This window comes from Festucalex cinctus, chromosome 19 (assembly GCF_051991245.1).
Source record: "Festucalex cinctus isolate MCC-2025b chromosome 19, RoL_Fcin_1.0, whole genome shotgun sequence".
Lineage (NCBI taxonomy): Eukaryota > Metazoa > Chordata > Actinopteri > Syngnathiformes > Syngnathidae > Festucalex > Festucalex cinctus.
In genome coordinates this window covers 5,487,168-5,509,017 of record NC_135429.1, presented here as the reverse complement: position 1 = coordinate 5,509,017, position 21,850 = coordinate 5,487,168, and the positions used below count along the sequence as shown (strand labels likewise).

The 21,850-nt window shown below is 40.5% G+C and overlaps 2 long non-coding RNA genes across 6 annotated transcripts; both read right to left on the bottom strand.

Annotated features, from left to right (window-relative positions):
* Window positions 1-14,361: 14,361 nt before the first annotated feature.
* LOC144008013 (uncharacterized) lies at window positions 14,362-19,086 on the bottom strand. Of its 4 annotated transcripts, XR_013280527.1 has the most exons (12): window positions 18,854-19,086; window positions 17,892-18,756; window positions 17,588-17,807; window positions 17,469-17,511; window positions 17,333-17,382; window positions 17,176-17,266; window positions 16,489-17,114; window positions 16,287-16,416; window positions 15,870-16,161; window positions 15,754-15,793; window positions 15,579-15,664; window positions 14,365-15,267 (listed from the first exon to the last, which is right to left on the bottom strand). It is a non-coding gene; the product is annotated as an uncharacterized LOC144008013 (long non-coding RNA). The 4 variants fall into 4 exon arrangements; XR_013280528.1 differs by having other exon boundaries at window positions 14,362-15,267; window positions 17,333-17,511; window positions 17,588-17,801; XR_013280525.1 differs by having other exon boundaries at window positions 14,366-15,267; window positions 17,333-17,511.
* Window positions 19,087-19,267: 181 nt separating this feature from the next.
* LOC144007562 (uncharacterized) lies at window positions 19,268-20,750 on the bottom strand. 2 transcript variants are annotated; one of them, XR_013280222.1, is made up of 4 exons: window positions 19,986-20,750; window positions 19,675-19,903; window positions 19,419-19,597; window positions 19,268-19,352 (listed from the first exon to the last, which is right to left on the bottom strand). It is a non-coding gene; the product is annotated as an uncharacterized LOC144007562 (long non-coding RNA). The 2 variants fall into 2 exon arrangements; XR_013280221.1 differs by having other exon boundaries at window positions 19,268-19,597; window positions 19,986-20,742.
* Between the last annotated feature and the right edge of the window lie 1,100 nt (window positions 20,751-21,850).

Here is a 21,850-nt window from a genome sequence, read left to right as displayed (position 1 = left end):
CTATACATGGTCGTTTTTTTAGGGGCAAAAAAAACACCTTACTATACATGGTCGTTTTTTAAGGGGCAAAAAAAACGCCTTACTATACATGGTCGTTTTTTTAGGGGCAAAAAAAACGCCTTACTATACAGTGTCATTTTTTTTTTTTAACAAAATAAAAAAGGCCTTACTATACATGGACGTTTTTTTAACAAAATAAAATACGCCTTACTATACATGGTTGTTTTTTTAACAAAATAAAAAACGCCTTACTATACATGGTCGTTTTTTTAGGGGCAAAAAAAACACCTTACTATACATGGCCATTTTTTTAGGGGCAAAAAAAACGCCTTACTATACATGGCCATTTTTTTAGGGACAAAAAAAACGCCTTACTATACAGTGTCATTTTTTTTTTTTTAACAAAATAAAAAAGGCCTTACTATACATGGTCGTTATTTTTTTAACAAAATAAAAAACGCCTTACTATACATGGTCGTTTTTTTAGGGGCAAAAAAACGCCTTACTATACATGGTCGTTTTTTTAGGGGCAAAAAAAACACCTTACTATACATGGTCGTTTTTTAAGGGGCAAAAAAAACGCCTTACTATATATGGCCATTTTTTTAGGGGCAAAAAAAACGCCTTACTATACAGTGTCATTTTTTTTTTTTTTAACAAAATAAAAAAGGCCTTACTATACAGTGTCATTTTTTTTTTTTTTTAACAAAATAAAAAAGGCCTTACTATACATGGTTGTTTTTTTAACAAAATAAAAAACGCCTTACTATACATGGTCGTTTTTTTAGGGGCAAAAAAAACGCCTTACTATACATGGCCATTTTTTTAGGGGCAAACAAAAAAACGCCTTACTATACATGGTCGTTTTTTTTTTAACAAAATAAAAAATGCCTTACTATACATGGTCGTTTTTTTAATCAAATAAAAAACGCCTTACTATACATGGTCGTTTTTTTAGGGGCAAAAAAACGCCTTACTATACATGGTCGTTTTTTTAACAAAATAAAAAACACCTTACTATACATGGTCGTTTATTTAGGGGCAAAAAAACGCCTTACTATACATGGTCGTTTTTTTAACAAAATAAAAAACACCTTACTATACATGGTCGTTTTTGTAGGGGCAAAAAAACGCCTTACTATACATGGTCGTTTTTTTAGGGGCAAAAAAAACGCCTTACTATACAGTGTCATTTTTTTTTTTTAACAAAATAAAAAAGGCCTTACTATACATGGTCGTTTTTTTAACAAAATAAAATACGCCTTACTATACATGGTCGTTTTTTTTTTAACAAAATAAAAAAGGCCTTACTATACATGGTTGTTTTTTTAACAAAATAAAAAACGCCTTACTATACATGGTCGTTTTTTTAGGGGCAAAAAAAACGCCTTACTATACATGGCCATTTTTTTAGGGGCAAAAAAAAAACGCCTTACTATACATGGTCGTTTTTTTAGGGGCAAAAAAACCGCCTTACTATACAGTGTCATTTTTTTTTTTTAACAAAATAAAAAAGGCCTTACTATACATGGACGTTTTTTTAACAAAATAAAATACGCCTTACTATACATGGTCGTTTTTTTTTTAACAAAATAAAAAAGGCCTTACTATACATGGTTGTTTTTTTAACAAAATAAAAAACGCCTTACTATACATGGTCGTTTTTTTAGGGGCAAAAAAAACGCCTTACTATACATGGCCATTTTTTTAGGGACAAAAAAAACGCCTTACTATACAGTGTCATTTTTTTTTTTTTAACAAAATAAAAAAGGCCTTACTATACATGGTCGTTTTTTTAACAAAATAAAAAACGCCTTACTATACATGGTCGTTTTTTTAGGGGCAAAAAAAACACCTTACTATACATGGTCGTTTTTTAAGGGGCAAAAAAAACGCCTTACTATATATGGCCATTTTTTTAGGGGCAAAAAAAACGCCTTACTATACAGTGTCATTTTTTTTTTTTAACAAAATAAAAAAGGCCTTACTATACATGGTCGTTTTTTTAACAAAATAAAAAACGCCTTACTATACATGGTCGTTTTTTTTTTAACAAGAAAAACGCCTTACTATACATGGTCGTTTTTTTAATCAAATAAAAAAACGCCTTACTATACATGGTCGTTTTTTTAGGGGCAAAAAAACGCCTTACTATACATGGTCGTTTTTTTAGGGGCAAAAAAAACGCCTTACTATACATGGCCATTTTTTTAGGGGCAAAAAAAAAAACGCCTTACTATACATGGTCGTTTAAAAAAAAAACAAAAAAAAACGCCTTACTATACATGGTCGTTTTTTTAATCAAAAAACGCCTTACTATACATGGTCATTTTTTTAGGGGCAAAAAAAAAAAAATGCCTTACTATACATGGTCGTTTAAAAAAAAACAAAACAAAAAAACGCCTTACTATACATGGTCATTTTTTTAGGGGCAAAAAAAAACAAAAAAAACAAAACAAAAACCTTACTATACGTGGCCATTTTTTTAGGGGCAAAAAAAACACCAACGTACCATCACTCCGAACGTGGCCTGGTGGTCAAGTCTTTGGACTGGAGTACCTAAGTATGTGGGTTCAAGTCCCTTACAGAATAGTGCCCCCACATGCTTATGTCTTGAAGAATGGGACTTTAGGCCAGGTGAAAGATAAGACAAAAACCCACGTAGCCCTGGTACTGTCACTTCTAATGTGGCCTGGTGGATAAGGCATTAGACTGGAGTCCTTCAGTATGCAGGTTCAAATCCAGGTGCATCCCTTATGGAACAGTAACTGCTTATGTCTTGAAGAACTGCACCTTTCAGGCCAGGTAAAAGACAAAAGCACACGTGGTCCCGGTACCTTCACTTCTAATGTGGCCTGGTGGAGAAGGCATTGGACTGGAGTACTTCAGTATGTGGGTTCAAGGCCAGGCACATTCCCTACAGAATAGCGCCCCCTCATTCTTATGTCTTGAAGAACTTGACTTCAGTCCAGGTAAAACAAAAGACAAAAACGCACGTGGCCCAGGCACCTTTGCTCCTACCGTGGCCTTGTGGATAAGGCATTGGACTGGAGTACTTCAGTACGTGGGTTCAAATCCTGGCACAAGCCTTACAGAATAGCGCCCTCTCATGCTTATGTCTTGAATATCTTGACTTCGGGCCAGGTAAAAGAAAAGACAAAAACCCACGTAGTCCTGATGTTCTCACTCCTAAAGTGGCCTGGTGGATAAGGGGTTGGACTGGAGTACTTCAGTATGTGGGTTCAAATCCTGGCACAACTTACAGAATAGCGCCCTCTCATGCTTATGTCTTGAATATCTTGACTTCGGGCCAGGTAAAAGAAAAGACAAAAACCCACGTAGTCCTGATATTCTCACTCCTAAAGTGGCCTAGTGGATAAGGTGTTGGACTGGAGTACTTCAGTATGTGGGTTCAAATCCTGGCACATCCCTTATAGAATAGCGCTCCCTTCATGCTTATGTCTTGAAGAACTTGTCTTCAGTCCAGGTAAAACAAAAGACAAAAACGCACGTGGCCCAGGCACCTTTGCTCCTACCGTGGCCTTGTGGATAAGGCATTGGACTGGAGTACTTCAGTATGTGGGTTCAAATCCTGGCACAAGCCTTACAGAATAGCGCCCTCTCATGCTTATGTCTTGAATATCTTGACTTCGGGCCAGGTAAAAGAAAAGACAAAAACCCACGTAGTCCTGATGTTCTCACTCCTAAAGTGGCCTGGTGGATAAGGTGTTGGACTGGAGTACTTCAGTATGTGGGTTCAAATCCTGGCACATGCCTTATAGAATAGCGCCCCCTTCATGCTTATGTCTTGAAAAACTTCCCTTCAGTCCAGGTAAAAGAAAAGACAAAAACGCACGTGGTCCTGGTACCTGCACTCCTAAAGTGGCCTGGTGGATAAGGCATTGGACTGGAGTACTTCAGTATGTGGGTTCAAATCCTGGCACAAGCCTTACAGAATAGCGCCCTCTCATGCTTATGTCTTGAATATCTTGACGTCGGGCCAGGTAAAAGAAAAGACAAAAACCCATGTAGTCCTGATGTTCTCACTCCTAAAGTGGCCTGGTGGATAAGGTGTTGGACTGGAGTACTTCAGTATGTGGGTTCAAATCCTGGCACATGCCTTATAGAATAGCGCCCCCTTCATGCTTATGTCTTGAAGAACTTCTCTTCAGTCCAGGTAAAACAAAAGACAAAAACGCACGTGGCCCAGGCACCTTTGCTCCTACCGTGGCCTTGTGGATAAGGCATTGAACTGGAGTCCTAAAGTACCTGGGTTCAAATCCAGACACATCCAAGTGAGCACAGGCTCAGAGTGACAGGGGGAGGGAGGATAGGACAGGGGGAGGGAGGTAGCGGGCAAGGAGGATAGGACAGGTAGCGGGGAGGATAGGACAGAGGGAGGTAGTGGGGAGGTAGGATAGGGTGGGGAGGATGGGACAGGTAGCAGAGAGGACAGGGGGAGGTAGGTAGTCGGGAGGGAGGGAGGATAGGACAGGTAGCAAGGAGGATAAGGGGAGGTAGGAATTCGGCAGGGAGGATAGGAGAGGTAGCGGGGGGCAGGCTAGGACAGGGGGAGGTAGAGGGGGGCAGGCTAGGACAGGGGGAGGTAGAGGGGGGCAGGCTATGACAGGGGGAGGTAGAGGGGGGCAGGCTAGGACAGGGAGAGGTAGCGGGGGGGGAGGCTAGGACAGGGGGAGGTAGCGGGGGGCAGGCTAGGACAGGGAGAGGTAGCGGGGGGCGGGAGGCTAGGACAGGGAGAGGTAGCGGGGGGGGGAGGCTAGGACAGGGAGAGGTAGCGGGGGGGGGAGGCTAGGACAGGGAGAGGTAGCGGGGGGGAGGCTAGGACAGGGAGAGGTAGCGGGGGGGGAGGCTAGGACAGGGAGAGGTAGCGGGGGGGAGGCTAGGACAGGGAGAGGTAGCGGGGGGGGAGGCTAGGACAGGGAGAGGTAGCGGGGGGAGGCTAGGACAGGGAGAGGTAGCGGGGGGAGGCTAGGACAGGGAGAGGTAGCGGGGGGGAGGCTAGGACAGGGAGAGGTAGCGGGGGGGAGGCTAGGACAGGGAGAGGTAGCGGGGGGGGAGGCTAGGACAGGGAGAGGTAGCGGGGGGAGGCTAGGACAGGGAGAGGTAGCGGGGGGGGAGGCTAGGACAGGGAGAGGTAGCGGGGGGGGAGGCTAGGACAGGGAGAGGTAGCGGGGGGGGGAGGCTAGGACAGGGAGAGGTAGCAGCGGGGAGGCTAGGACAGGGAGAGGTAGCGGGGGGGAGGCTAGGACAGGGAGAGGTAGCGGGGGGCAGGCTAGGACAGGGGGAGGTAGTGGGGGTAGTGAGATCTCCTTGCTGCATCACCCCTTATTATTGGCCAAAAGAAACTTTTTTTTTTGTTGAAATTTTGTTGGTCAATAGTCCTAGCCTGCCCCCCGCTACCTCTCCCTGTCCTAGCCTCCCCCCCCCGCTACCTCTCCCTGTCCTAGCCTCCCCCCCCGCTACCTCTCCCTGTCCTAGCCTCCCCCCCGCTACCTCTCCCTGTCCTAGCCTCCCCCCCCCCCCGCTACCTCTCCCTGTCCTAGCCTCCCCCCCCGCTACCTCTCCCTGTCCTAGCCTCCCCCCCCGCTACCTCTCCCTGTCCTAGCCTCCCCCCCCGCTACCTCTCCCTGTCCTAGCCTCCCCCCCCCGCTACCTCTCCCTGCCCTAGCCTCCCCCCCGCTACCTCTCCCTGCCCTAGCCTCCCCCCCGCTACCTCTCCCTGTCCTAGCCTGCCCCCCGCTACCTCTCCCTGTCCTAGCCTGCCCCCCGCTACCTCTCCCTGTCCTAGCCTCCCCCCCCGCTACCTCTCCCTGTCCTAGCCTCCCCCCCGCTACCTCTCCCTGTCCTAGCCTCCCCCCCCGCTACCTCTCCCTGTCCTAGCCTCCCCCCCCCCGCTACCTCTCCCTGTCCTAGCCTCCCCCCCCGCTACCTCTACCTGTCCTAGCCTCCCCCCCCGCTACCTCTCCCTGTCCTAGCCTCCCCCCCGCTACCTCTCCCTGTCCTAGCCTCCCCCCCGCTACCTCTCCCTGTCCTAGCTTGCCCCCGCTACCTCTCCCTGTCCTAGCTTGCCCCCGCTACCTCTCCCTGTCCTAGCTTGCCCCCGCTACCTCTCCCTGTCCTAGCCTCACCCCCGCTACCTCTCCCTGTCCTAGCCTCACCCCCGCTACCTCTCCCTGTCCTAGCCTGCCCCCCGCTACCTCCCCCTGTCCTAGCCTGCCCCCCGCTACCTCCCCCTGTCCTAGCCTGCCCCCCGCTACCTCTCCCTGTCCTAGCCTGCCCCCCCCGCTACCTCTCCTATCCTCCCTGCCGAATTCCTACCTCCCCTTATCCTCCTTGCTACCTGTCCTATCCTCCCTCCCGACTACCTACCTACCTTCCTCCCCCTGTCCTCTCTACTACCTGTCCCATCCTCCCCACCCTATCCTACCTCCCCACTACCTCCCTCTGTCCTATCCTCCCCGCTACCTCTCCTCTCCTCCTTGCCCGCTACCTCCCTCCCCCTGTCCTATCCTCCCTCCCCCTGTCACTCTGAGCCTGTGCTCACTTGGATGTGTCTGGATTTGAACCCAGGTACTTTAGGACTCCAGTTCAATGCCTTATCCACAAGGCCACGGTAGGAGCAAAGGTGCCTGGGCCACGTGCGTTTTTGTCTTTTGTTTTACCTGGACTGAAGACAAGTTCTTCAAGACATAAGCATGAAGGGGGCGCTATTCTATAAGGCATGTGCCAGGATTTGAACCCACATACTGAAGTACTCCAGTCCAACACCTTATCCACCAGGCCACTTTAGGAGTGAGAACATCAGGACTACATGGGTTTTTGTCTTTTCTTTTACCTGGCCCGAAGTCAAGATATTCAAGACATAAGCATGAGAGGGAGCTATTCTGTAAGGCTTGTGCCAGGATTTGAACCCACATACTGAAGTACTCCAGTCCAATGCCTTATCCACCAGGCCACTTTAGGAGTGCAGGTACCAGGACCACGTGCGTTTTTGTCTTTTCTTTTACCTGGACTGAAGGAAAGTTTTTCAAGACATAAGCATGAAGGGGGCGCTATTCTATAAGGCATGTGCCAGGATTTGAACCCACATACTGAAGTACTCCACTCCAACACCTTATCCACCAGGCCACTTTAGGAGTGAGAACATCAGGACTACGTGGGTTTTTGTCTTTTCTTTTACCTGGCCCGAAGTCAAGATATTCAAGACATAAGCATGAGAGGGCGCTATTCTGTAAGGCTTGTGCCAGGATTTGAACCCACATACTGAAGTACTCCAGTCCAATGCCTTATCCACAAGGCCACGGTAGGAGCAAAGGTGCCTGGGCCACGTGCGTTTTTGTCTTTTGTTTTACCTGGACTGAAGACAAGTTCTTCAAGACATAAGCATGAAGGGGGCGCTATTCTATAAGGGATGTGCCAGGATTTGAACCCACATACTGAAGTACTCCAGTCCAACACCTTATCCACTAGGCCACTTTAGGAGTGAGAACATCAGGACTACGTGGGTTTTTGTCTTTTCTTTTACCTGGCCCGAAGTCAAGATATTCAAGACATAAGCATGAGAGGGCGCTATTCTGTAAGGCTTGTGCCAGGATTTGAACCCACATACTGAAGTACACCAGTCCAATGCCTTATCCACCAGGCCACTTTAGGAGTGCAGGTACCAGGACCACGTGCGTTTTTGTCTTTTCTTTTACCTGGACTGAAGGGAAGTTTTTCAAGACATAAGCATGAAGGGGGCGCTATTCTATAAGGCATGTGCCAGGATTTGAACCCACATACTGAAGTACTCCAGTCCAACACCTTATCCACCATGCCACTTTAGGAGTGAGAACATCAGGACTACGTGGGTTTTTGTCTTTTCTTTTACCTGGCCCGAAGTCAAGTTCTTCAAGACATAAGGATGAGGGGGCGCTATTCTGTAGGGAATGTGCCTGGCCTCGAACCCACATACTGAAGTACTCCAGTCCAATGCCTTATCCACCAGGCCACATTAGAAGTGAAGGTCCTGGGACCACGTGTTCTTTTGTCTTTTACCTGGCCTGAAAGGTGACGGTCTTCAAGACATAAGCAGTCACTGTTCCATAAGGGATGCACCTGGATTTGAACCCACATACTGAAGTACTCCAGTCAAATGCCTTATCCAACAGGCCACATGAGAAGTGAAGTTACCAGGACCACGTGTGCTTTTGTCTTTTACCTGGCCTGAAAGGTGACGGTCTTCAAGACCTAAGCAGTCACTGTTCCATAATGGATACAACTGGATTTGAACCCACATACTGAAGTACTCCAGTCCAATGCCTTCTCCACCAGGCCACATTAGAAGTGAAGGTACCAGGACCACGTGTGCTTTTGTCTTTTACCTGGCCTGAAAGGTGCAGTTCTTCAAGACATAAGCAGTTACTGTTCCATAAGGGATGCACCTGGATTTGAACCTGCATACTGAAGGACTCCAGTCTAATGCCTTATCCACCAGGCCACATTAGAAGTGAAGGTACCAGGACCACGTGTGCTTTTGTCTTTTACCTGGCCTGAAAGGTGCAGTTCTTCAAGACATAAGCAGTTACTGTTCCATAAGGGATGCACCTGGATTTGAACCTGCATACTGAAGGACTCCAGTCTAATGCCTTATCCACCAGGCCACATTAGAAGTGACAGTACCAGGGCTACGTGGGTTTTTGTCTTATCTTTCACCTGGCCTAAAGTCCCATTCTTCAAGACATAAGCATGTGGGGGCACTATTCTGTAAGGGACTTGAACCCACATACTTAGGTACTCCAGTCCAAAGACTTGACCACCAGGCCACGTTCGGAGTGATGGTACGTTGGTGTTTTTTTTGCCCCTAAAAAAATGGCCACGTATAGTAAGGTTTTTGTTTTGTTTTTTTTGGGTTTTTTTGCCCCTAAAAAAATGACCATGTATAGTAAGGCGTTTTTTTTTTTGTTTTTTTTTAAACGACCATGTATAGTAAGGCATTTTTTTTTTTTTGCCCCTAAAAAAATGACCATGTATAGTAAGGCGTTTTTTGATTAAAAAAACGACCATGTATAGTAAGGCGTTTTTTTTTGTTTTTTTTTAAACGACCATGTATAGTAAGGCGTTTTTTTTTTTGCCCCTAAAAAAATGGCCATGTATAGTAAGGCGTTTTTTTTGCCCCTTAAAAAACGACCATGTATAGTAAGGTGTTTTTTTTGCCCCTAAAAAAACGACCATGTATAGTAAGGCGTTTTTTTGCCCCTAAAAAAACGACCATGTATAGTAAGGTGTTTTTTATTTTGTTAAAAAAACGACCATGTATAGTAAGGCGTTTTTTTTCCCCCTAAAAAAACGACCATGTATAGTAAGGCGTTTTTTTATTTGATTAAAAAAACGACCATGTATAGTAAGGCGTTTTTCTTGTTAAAAAAAAAACGACCATGTATAGTAAGGCGTTTTTTATTTTGTTAAAAAAACGACCATGTATAGTAAGGCCTTTTTTATTTTGTTAAAAAAAAAAAATGACACTGTATAGTAAGGCGTTTTTTTTTGCCCCTAAAAAAATGGCCATATATAGTAAGGCGTTTTTTTTGCCCCTTAAAAAACGACCATGTATAGTAAGGTGTTTTTTTTGCCCCTAAAAAAACGACCATGTATAGTAAGGCGTTTTTTATTTTGTTAAAAAAACGACCATGTATAGTAAGGCCTTTTTTATTTTGTTAAAAAAAAAAAAGACACTGTATAGTAAGGCGTTTTTTTTGCCCCTAAAAAAATGGCCATATATAGTAAGGCGTTTTTTTTGCCCCTTAAAAAACGACCATGTATAGTAAGGTGTTTTTTTTGCCCCTAAAAAAACGACCATGTATAGTAAGGTGTTTTTTATTTTGTTAAAAAAACGACCATGTATAGTAAGGCGGTTTTTTTTGCCCCTAAAAAAACGACCATGTATAGTAAGGCGTTTTTTATTTTGTAAAAAAAAAAAACGACCATGTATAGTAAGGCATTTTTTATTTTGTTAAAAAAACGGCCATGTATAGTCAGGCGTTTTTTTATTTGATTAAAAAAACGACCATGTATAGTAAGGCGTTTTTTTTGTTAAAAAAAAAAAACGACCATGTATAGTAAGGCATTTTTTATTTTGTTAAAAAAACGACCATGTATAGTAAGCCCTTTTTTATTTTGTTAAAAAAAAAAAATGACACTGTATAGTAAGGCGTTTTTTTTGCCCCTAAAAAAACGACCATGTATAGTAAGGCGTTTTTTTGCCCCTACAAAAACGACCATGTATAGTAAGGTGTTTTTTATTTTGTTAAAAAAAACGACCATGTATAGTAAGGCGTATTTTTTGCCCCTAAAAAAACGACCATGTATAGTAAGGCGTTTTTTTTGCCCCTAAAAAAACGACCATGTATAGTAAGGCGTTTTTTTTGCCCCTAAAAAAATGGCCATATATATAGTAAGGCGTTTTTTTTTGCCCCTTAAAAAACGACCATGTATAGTAAGGCGTTTTTTTTGTTAAAAAAAAAAACGACCATGTATAGTAAGGCATTTTTTATTTTGTTAAAAAAACGACCATGTATAGTAAGGCGTTTTTTATTTGATTAAAAAAACGACCATGTATAGTAAGGCGTTTTTTTTTTTTTTTTTTTAAACGACCATGTATAGTAAGGCGTTTTTTTTGCCCCTAAAAAAACGACCATGTATAGTAAGGCGTTTTTTATTTGATTAAAAAAACGACCATGTATAGTAAGGCGTATTTTATTTTGTTAAAAAAACGTCCATGTATAGTCAGGCGTTTTTTATTTGATTAAAAAAAACGACCATGTATAGTAAGGCGTTTTTTTTTTTACCCCTAAAAAAATGGCCATGTATAGTAAGGCGTTTTTTTTGCCCCTAAAAAAACGACCATGTATAGTAAGGCGTTTTTTATTTGATTAAAAAAACGACCATGTATAGTAAGGCCTTTTTTATTTTGTTAAAAAAAAAAAATGACACTGTATAGTAAGGCGTTTTTTTTGCCCCTAAAAAAACGACCATGTATAGTAAGGCGTTTTTTTGCCCCTACAAAAACGACCATGTATAGTAAGGTGTTTTTTATTTTGTTAAAAAAAACGACCATGTATAGTAAGGCGTATTTTTTGCCCCTAAAAAAACGACCATGTATAGTAAGGCGTTTTTTTGCCCCTAAAAAAACGACCATGTATAGTAAGGTGTTTTTTATTTTGGTAAAAAAACGACCATGTATAGTAAGGCGTTTTTTTGCCCCTAAAAAAACGACCATGTATAGTAAGGTGTTTTTTATTTTGTTAAAAAAAACGGCCATGTATAGTCAGGCGTTTTTTATTTGATTAAAAAAAAACGACCATGTATAGTAAGGCGGGTTTTTTTGCCCCTAAAAAAACGACCATGTATAGTAAGGCGTTTTTTATTTGATTAAAAAAACGACCATGTATAGTAAGGCATTTTTTATTTTGTTAAAAAAACAACCATGTATAGTAAGGCCTTTTTTATTTTGTTAAAAAAAAAACGACCATGTATAGTAAGGCGTTTTTTTTGCCCCTAAAAAAACGACCATGTATAGTAAGGCGTTTTTTTATTTGATTAAAAAAACGACCATGTATAGTAAGGCGTTTTTCTTGTTAAAAAAAAAACGACCATGTATAGTAAGGCGTTTTTTATTTTGTTAAAAAAACGACCATGTATAGTAAGGCCTTTTTTATTTTGTTAAAAAAAAAAAATGACACTGTATAGTAAGGCGTTTTTTTTGCCCCTAAAAAAATGGCCATATATAGTAAGGCGTTTTTTTTGCCCCTTAAAAAACGACCATGTATAGTAAGGTGTTTTTTTTGCCCCTAAAAAAACGACCATGTATAGTAAGGCGTTTTTTATTTGATTAAAAAAACGACCATGTATAGTAAGGCATTTTTTATTTTGTTAAAAAAAAAACGACCATGTATAGTAAGGCGTTTTTTTTTTGCCCCTAAAAAAATGGCCATGTATAGTAAGGCGTTTTTTTTGCCCCTAAAAAAACGACCATGTATAGTAAGGCGTTTTTTATTTTGTTAAAAAAACAACCATGTATAGTAAGGCCTTTTTTATTTTGTTAAAAAAAAAACGACCATGTATAGTAAGGCGTTTTTTTTGCCCCTAAAAAAACGACCATGTATAGTAAGGCGTTTTTTTATTTGATTAAAAAAACGACCATGTATAGTAAGGCGTTTTTCTTGTTAAAAAAAAAACGACCATGTATAGTAAGGCGTTTTTTATTTTGTTAAAAAAACGACCATGTATAGTAAGGCCTTTTTTATTTTGTTAAAAAAAAAAAATGACACTGTATAGTAAGGCGTTTTTTTTGCCCCTAAAAAAATGGCCATATATAGTAAGGCGTTTTTTTTGCCCCTTAAAAAACGACCATGTATAGTAAGGTGTTTTTTTTGCCCCTAAAAAAACGACCATGTATAGTAAGGCGTTTTTTATTTTGTTAAAAAAATGACCATGTATAGTAAGGCCTTTTTTATTTTGTTAAAAAAAAAAAATGACACTGTATAGTAAGGCGTTTTTTTTTGCCCCTAAAAAAACGACCATGTATAGTAAGGCGTTTTTTATTTTGTTAAAAAAACGACCATGTATAGTCAGGCGTTTTTTTATTTGATTAAAAAAACGACCATGTATAGTAAGGCGTTTTTTTTGTTAAAAAAAAAAAAACGACCATGTATAGTAAGGCATTTTTTATTTTGTTAAAAAAAACGACCATGTATAGTAAGGCCTTTTTTATTTTGTTAAAAAAAAAAAATGACACTGTATAGTAAGGCGTTTTTTTTTGCCCCTTAAAAAACGACCATGTATAGTAAGGCGTTTTTTTTGTTAAAAAAAAAAACGACCATGTATAGTAAGGCATTTTTTATTTTGTTAAAAAAACGACCATGTATAGTAAGGCGTTTTTTTTTTGTTTTTTTTTTTAAACGACCATGTATAGTAAGGCGTTTTTTTTGCCCCTAAAAAAACGACCATGTATAGTAAGGCGTTTTTTATTTGATTAAAAAAACGACCATGTATAGTAAGGCGTATTTTATTTTGTTAAAAAAACGACCATGTATAGTAAGGCCTTTTTTATTTTGTTAAAAAAAAAAAATGACACTGTATAGTAAGGCGTTTTTTTTGCCCCTAAAAAAACGACCATGTATAGTAAGGCGTTTTTTTGCCCCTACAAAAACGACCATGTATAGTAAGGCGTTTTTAATTTGATTAAAAAAACGACCATGTATAGTAAGGCGTTTTTTATTTTGTTAAAAAAATGACCATGTATAGTAAGGCGTTTTTTATTTTGTTAAAAAAACGACCATGTATAGTCAGGCGTTTTTTATTTTGTTAAAAAAATGACCATGTATAGTAAGGCGTTTTTTATTTTGTTAAAAAAACGACCATGTATAGTAAGGCGTTTTTTTGCCCCTAAAAAAACGACCATGTATAGTAAGGTGTTTTTTATTTTGTTAAAAAAACGACCATGTATAGTAAGGCGTTTTTTTTTTGCCCCTAAAAAAATGGCCATGTATAGTAAGGCGTTTTTTTTGCCCCTAAAAAAACGACCATGTATAGTAAGGCGTTTTTTATTTTGTTAAAAAAACGGCCATGTACAGTAAGGCGTTTTTTTTGCCCCTAAAAAAACGACCATGTATAGTAAGGCGTTTTTTATTTTGTTAAAAAAAAAACGACCATGTATTGTAAGGCATTTTTTATTTTGTTAAAAAAAAAACGACCATGTATAGTAAGGCCTTTTTTATTTTGTTAAAAAAACAACCATGTATAGTAAGGCGTTTTTTATTTTGTTAAAAAAAAAAAAAGACCATGTATAGTTAGGCCTTTATTTTGTTAAAAAAAACGACCATGTATAGGAAAGCGTTTTTTTCGCCCCTAAAAAAACGACCATGTATAGTAAAGCGTTTTTCCTATTTTTGTAAACGACCATGTAAAGTAAGTTTTTTTTTTTTTTTTACGACCATGTACAGTAAGGAGTTTTCTTAATTTTTCTAAACCATGTATAGTAAGGCTTTTTTAAACAACTATGTATCTTTCTTCTTTTAAATGACCAAGGCGTTTTTTTTTTTTCTAATATAAGGTGACGTTCACAATTAATTGCACTTACGATTGCAACAGAAGACTCCCCACAAAAGACTCAAGTGAAAATCAGTTTAATTTTTCATGATTCTTATGCTGTTTAAAAAAAAAAAAAAGTCACTTCTGCCTTGCTTTAAATGTCCAAGCCGTTTCATGTTTGACTACACATTTCTAATCACATTTTAAACCTTTTTGTCTTCGTACAGAATATTTTGGAACGATGCGCAAAAACAAAGTCTGACTAATGCTTTTCAGTCCTCACTAATTTTGGGTGATTTTTAGAAAGCACCTCATTTAGCTTTACGGTGATGCACAAAGGACTGTTTGAGCCTGTTATTGCAACAGTACAGACGCGATATTTCACATGCAACATGTTACTATGTACCATAGGAAGTTTGAGATTTAATTGCAAACTCATTTGATAAAGAGGAATCAGGTTGAGTGTCAGCTTGCCTTGAATGGAGTCACTCAACTGATCCATGAAAAAAAAGCCTTACTATACATGACTGCTTGATAAAGGACTCGGACAACACAAAAAAAATTCACTTTATTCACGACACATCTACAATAGATTGTGACGTGCACAATTAATTGCACTTACAGCGATAACAGAAGACTCCCCACAAAAGACTCAAGTGAAAATCTCATAGTTTGACATCTTATGCAGTTAAAAAAAAAAAAAAAAAACACTTTTGCGTTGCTTGAAACACCCAAACCGTTTGACTACACATTTCTAATCATATCTTCAACCTTAGTGTTTTTGTCTTAGTACAGAATGTTTAGGAAAATGCTACAGTGCCTTGCTAAAGTATTCATACCTGTTGCCTTTTGCAATGTTTTTGCACAAGACAAACATTTAATATATTTCAAGTGAGAAACAAACATCAGTTCACAATTTTAATTCAAGTATAAAGGCACATTTGGAAGAAACAAAACTGAAAAACTGTTTACAAGTAACTCCAGAGGGGAAAAAAAAATAAAAAATACACAATAGTCCAGAGAGAACAAACGAAAAAAATATACGTCAATATTTCCGAATAAATTATGCAAACGTTGCCTTGACGCAGCTCAGAACAAAATCCCCATCAGGCAGTCAGTGTTGGTCAGTGCACATCCAGTGAGGCAGACAGAGTGAAGAAACAAGTCGTCGGTGTCCTGTAAAAAAATAAAATAAAATAAAATAAATAAAATACTTAAGCATTTGACTTTTTTTTTTTAATTATATATTTATTTTTATTAGATGAAAGTGAATGCAGGCATCCCAAAAACAAACAAAAAAAAATTCATGGAAATGTTTTTCACAGGCCAGTGACAAAGTCAACAAAGACGTATTTCCATGTGCAGTTTGCGCTTTCCTCGCAAAGGGCCGAAGCATCTGCACCTTTGTTTTGGAATGCTTCTACAAATAAAAAATGACGTTAACATGTGTTGTCAACCACGTAACGATGTACTTATTTGACACTTGCCTCAATTTCCAAGAAGCTGTTCATCTTGAAGTCTTCATTTGACAGGTGGACTCGTTCCTCTTCCTCCTCTCAGCAATCGCGGAGTCCTGCGGCAATCAAAATTGGAGTCGTTTGCATTGTTCGTTACAAATTGGAGTTGCGTGCCACTTGATGCATTTGTCACGCGTTTTGTTACCTTTGTCCAGTCTTTCCTTTGATACGGCTCCTCTTTCATCCTGATCAACAAGCACATGAATGCATTTTGACTTTTGGGATTGTCACTTGGATTTTGACTTGCACATTTGGACTTACGAGGCTGTTCTGGTTCTGCAAGGTGCCTCCTGTCCCAAACAAACAAACAAACGTCTCCTCCTCCTCCTCCACCATGCAAAAACACAAAAGTAAATGAATAAATAAAAAATAGATGCTACTACCAAAATTCTTTGACGTGTGTGCGTGTGTATATCCTTCGCCAGTCGTCCCCTCCGGCTCATCCTCGTCCCTGTGCAAAACACTGGATCATCACTTGTGTGAGTGATTATTACTCATCTGGTGGTCTTTGCTCCTCTTGGGCCATCCCACTCCACTCCCGCCAATCAACAGCCTGCAAATAGCCAAAAAGGAAGGGAAGAAGGGGGGGGGGGGGGGGGTGGAAGAGGGCAGAACAATATCATACATATGAGAAAAATGACAGGATGATATCATATATGGGCATAGATCTTACTCCACCTGCACATCCGGCTCCATGCTGGTGACCTCCGCCCGTTGGAAGACCAACATTTGTGTGTGTCACTCCGGCGAATGTCGAGGCTGACCTGAGCGCTGGACGAGTCATCAGCCGGCGAGTCGGACAACTCTGCTGTTCAGGCAAAAACTAAATCAGCATGACAGACCGACACTTGCGCATTTTATTGCCATGTGTTTACTTTACCTGACTTTCTTTTTTTAATCCATCTTTGACCTGGCTCATTTCCCACCATGCACAACTGCAAAAAGAAAAAAACTATTAGTTGTGTGCAGGTCACTTGATTTGTCGATGTACGGCTTCGTGGTTCCAATCGTTTGAACCGGCGCCTCCACAACCTTGAAACACAGACAAACGTTTCATTTGTGACGATCAACCTCCAAAAACTGCCGACATTGTACACACCTGCTTCCAAATTGACAACCTCAAACAACAACAAAAAGACGGTCTGGATCCAGACAAGCCAAAAAACTGACCATTTCCAACATTCCTTCCCAAAGATTACTCAAGTACACGCGCGCGCGTTTCCAACCATCAGCTTAAAACAAAACACCATCCACGTCTGCCCTCGTTACCATCAGACCTTTTCCAACCTTCAAAAACACCAACAACAACAACAACAACAACAACAACAACAACAACAACCACCCAAGCCAGACTCAAGCAAGGCAAACCACAAGGCTCTCTACTCTGCCCCCTCCAGTTCACCATTTCCAGGCACCCCTCGGACAGATGATACTTATTTGTGTGCCGCTTGAGTCTTCATTGGTGGAACTGCTCCTTTTCTTCATCCCAGCCACATCGACATCCACCTGCACCAAAAAGAAAATATGTCATTTATGCCACTTGCAGATTAAATTTTGCATTTGTTACCCGTTTCCAGTCTTTCCATTCATTGGTGCATTTGGTGTTGAACTTGCTCTGGCTCTACTTGGCGTCTCCCATCCCAAGTGGCTTCTTCACACTGCAATGACAAAAACAAACCACAGAGTGCTGCATTTTTCATTTCGGCGTCTGTCGGTTTTATCACCCTCATCTGGTGGATCTTTGTGCCTCTCTCCCGTCCCACTCCAACGCCACCTTGCAACAGAACCCACCAGAACAGATGGGGTACAGTACAATTAGTTTCAAAAACAAGAAAATGGTCTATTTTGTGCATTTATTACACTGCTGTGGTTGGACGCGACGGATTCCGGCTCCTTCTGCAGCCTGCAAGAAACGAACGCATTTGCATAAGCCAACGTTTCTAAAAGTCCCAAAAGGTTGTCGGGCGACATCCCCTCACCTCAAGCACCCAAGCAAGAAAAACCCTCCAAAGTCCACTTGGCGAAGAAAGCCGAGATGGAGGGACCAATCCCCTTCCAGGATGCAACAGATGCTGAGTGGGGAACATTCAACACAATGTGGTGTTATACAATGTTCACTACAACATGAGACTCCATTCAACGAGTTGAAGCCCTGCAGGTCGACTCCTGGGAGAAGCACTTTTCCCTCCACTCCTGCTCCTGTCAATCAATGCACATGGACGGTTAGTTCATGTACAATTAATTGTGTGCTGCTCACTTCATTGTGTGTGCGTGGATCATTACCTTCGTCCGCTGGCTCCGCCTCCGAACGGACCACAACATGCAGGAAGACAACACAGGGAAGAGATTGCACAATAACACATTATGACCATTCACAGCCTGATGAAAGATTTTATTTTTTTTTTAACACATGGATGCATGACAAAGTTACAATATCAAGAAATAGTCCATTTATTTCAATGTTTTAAAAAGACAAAGTTTTGCATTATAAGTTTACCACAATCAAAGTGAAGTATTTCAAGCCTGTTACAATTTTGATGGCAGAAAAAAAAAAAAAAAAAAATCTAGTCTTTGCCAAAATTCGAACATCATGACAAAGTTCAAGTTGAGAGGCCTTGAAATGGTCTCAGTCTGGGTTCGTTGGCTTCAGAATCATGTGAAAGACTGATGACTTGACAGTTGTGCAAGAAAACCATCAACAGGAGAGAAAATAATTACAAAAGCAGCTGGATGCTCAAAAAGTGCCGCATCAGAAGGACATGAACAGAGGAAGGAGAAAACGTGGCTGGAAAAGGTGCACAAGTGAGAGATGGAGAGAATGTCAAGCAACGAAGATTCAAAAATCTGAAGGAGTTTCCTAACGAGTGGACTATCAAGTCAACAGTCAAGGTTGTCTACCGGGAATTTTTTTGTTGGTCACATGAAATTCTCATTTTGTCAAACACTAGATTTTGTATTTCTGACATAATCATCCAAACGGAAACAATGGCTTGAAATATTTTACTTTGTTTTCTGAATAATAAAAAGATGAACTTTTTAAAACAAATTATTGAAATAAATGCCAATAATAATTTTCTGGTACATGTTTGTGTTGACCTGACCTCGTGTCTCATCCACCGTGCAAAATAAAAGCCATCTTCATTTTGTGCTGCAACACAGACAGGCAAGACATCACAAACCAATATTTTAATACGAGCGCAAACCAAAAAAAAAGTCCTGTCCAATATTCAAGTCAAATACTCCACCTGAAGAGTTCCAAAGCTGCTGTCCATCATTTACACTCTCCGCAGACAGATTATACGCAGGTGAGCCTAATTGTGATTCTTGATGTGACGTGTGGAGTTGCTCCTTTTCCTCGGCCCATCCGACTGAGCCCCACGACCACACCACAAAAGTTCAACTTGTGCCAAGATGACCCTCGTCCAGTTCTCGGTGCCTCTCGGACCATCCCACAACACAACCTGCAGGTCACCACAGGGAACTGAGGGAAAAAAAACAAGAACAGTGTCAGTTTTTAGGATCAGTTACTCTTACACTTGTTTATTGTGTTGGTGTCTGCATACTTTCTTACCTGGCTATGGAGAGGGAGAAAAGGGGAGAAAAAAAAAGGATATGTAATTTATGCCACTTGCGTATTAAATTATGCATTTGTTACCCGTTTCCAGTCTTCATTCATTGGTGCATTTGGTGTTGAACTTGCTCTGGCTCTACTTGGCGTCTCCCATCCCAAGTGGCTTCTTCACACTGCAATGACAAAAACAAAAACCAGAGTGCTGCATTTTTCATTTCGGCGTCTGTCGGTTTTATCACCCTCATCTGGTGGATCTTTGTGCCTCTCTCCCGTCCCACTCCAACGCCACCTTGCAACAGAACCCACCAGAACAGATGGGGTACAGTACAATTAGTTTCAAAAACAAGAACATGGTCTATTTTGTGCATTTATTACACTGCTGTGGTTGGACGCGACGGATTCCGGCTCCTTCTGCAGCCTGCAAGAAACGAACGCATTTGCATAAGCCAACGTTTCTAAAATTGACAAAAAGGTTGTCGGGCGACATCCCCTCACCTCAAGCACCCAAGCGGTCCGGGCAAGAAAAACCCTCCAAAGTCCACTTGGCGAAGAAAGCCGAGATGGAGGGACCAATCCCCTTCCAGGATGCAACAGATGCTGAGTGGGGAACATTCAACACAATGTGGTGTTATACAATGTTCACTACAACATGAGACTCCATTCAACGAGTTGAAGCCCTGCAGGTCGACTCCTGGGAGAAGCACTTTTCCCTCCACTCCTGCTCCTGTCAATCAATGCACATGGACGGTTAGTTCATGTACAATTAATTGTGTGCTGCTCACTTCAGTGTGTGCGTGGATCATTACCTTCGTCCGCTGGCTCCGCCTCCGAACGGACCACAACATGCAGGAAGACAACACAGGGAAGAGATTGCACAATAACACATTATGACCATTCACAGCCTGATGAAAGATTTTTTTTTTTGTATGGCTGCATGGCAGAAAATTTGAATATCAAGCAATAGTTCATTTATTTCAATAATGTTTCAAAAAGTGAAACTTTTGCATTAGTTTAATACACAAAGTGAAATATTTCTAGCCTGTCTTTCAATTTTGAGCATTACGGCAGGGAAGGGAGGAGGAAAAAAATAAAAAAAATAAAGTCTTTGCCAAAATTCGAACATCATGACAAAGTTCAAGTTCAGAGGCCTTGAAATGGTCTCAGTTAGTTGGCTTCAGAATCATGTGCAAGACTGATGACTTGACAGTTGTGCAGAAAATCATCAACAGGAGAGAAAATAATTGCAAAAGCAGCTGGATGCTCAAAAAGTGTCACATCAAAAGCAGATGAACAGTGAACAGGAAGGAGAAAACGTGGCTGCAAAAGTTGCACAAGTGACGACGTTTCCTTACGAGCGAACTATCAAGTCAACAGTCAAGGTTGTCTAAAAGGAAATGTTTTGTTGGTCACATGAAATTCTCATTTTGTATTTCTGACAATCATCCAAACTTCCATGCTGGAAATATTTCACTTTATTCTGAATAACAGAAAATGTTGAAACAAATTATTGATATAAATGTCAACCTCTTTGTATTCTAATTTTCTGGTACGCGTTTACCTGACCTCGTTTCTCACCAGCCACCATGCAAAACAACCATCTTCGTTGTGTGCTGGTCACTTCTTGCAACACACAGACATGCAAGACACAAACATTTTGACATAAGTGCAAACCCCAAAAAAATAAATAAATAAATAAATAAAAGGCTGTCCATCAGTTACACTCCACAGACAGATTACACGCAGGTGAGCCTAATTGTGCTGCTTGATACTTAATTTGATTCCTAAGAGTGTCAAGTTACAAAAAAAAAAAAAAAAAAAAAAAAGCCCAGTACAATATTCAACTAAAATACTGTGACTGCATAATTGAAAACCTGTTGCATTTACACACTCCGCAGATCGATTCGACTTGGGTCTGATTTGATGTGTGGAATTGTTTCTCTCATCTCCTTCAACGTCATCTGAGCAGCCCTGCAATGACAAAAATTATACCCATGACACTTATTGATTTAATTGACATGTATTGGGTCAAAACAACCTAATTAGGGATTTTTTTATTTATTTTTTTAAATGGACTGATCCACTTCATTGATCAATTTGACCCAACTTTTTGGGCATCATACAATATGACCCAATTTTTTGACCCAAGTAAAAGATCTGACCAATATTTCAGTTGTTTTACACTAAAAGACACAATGTTTGACTCAAAGTTGGGTCAAATTGACCCAAGTAGAGGATCAGTCAATTTTTTATTTTTTATTTTTTAAACCCATACTTTATTTTTGACCCAACAGTTTAGAGTGTGCAATTAGTTGTAGGCTGCTCACTTCTCGTGCTGTCACTAATCGAATATTTTTTTAGAATCGGTTAATGTGAATTCATTTTGCATTAAAATGTTTTACAAAATAATTTTTCCTTCCCAATTATGTTTGGAAATGAATGACCCAACCGGTAAGATCGTACAACATTAATCCCACTTCTTTTTTTTTTTTTAATTACCGGTACTATATGAATACAAAGTACAAAATAAATCACTGTAATAAAGTAAAAACAGATGTTTGCTAATGACTTATTTTGATTAAATAAAGATAAGTCTTCTTTCATGGACTACAGAAATCAGTAAATTACTGCTGATATGCTGAAGTCAGCGGATTTGGGCAATTTTCAATTAAAA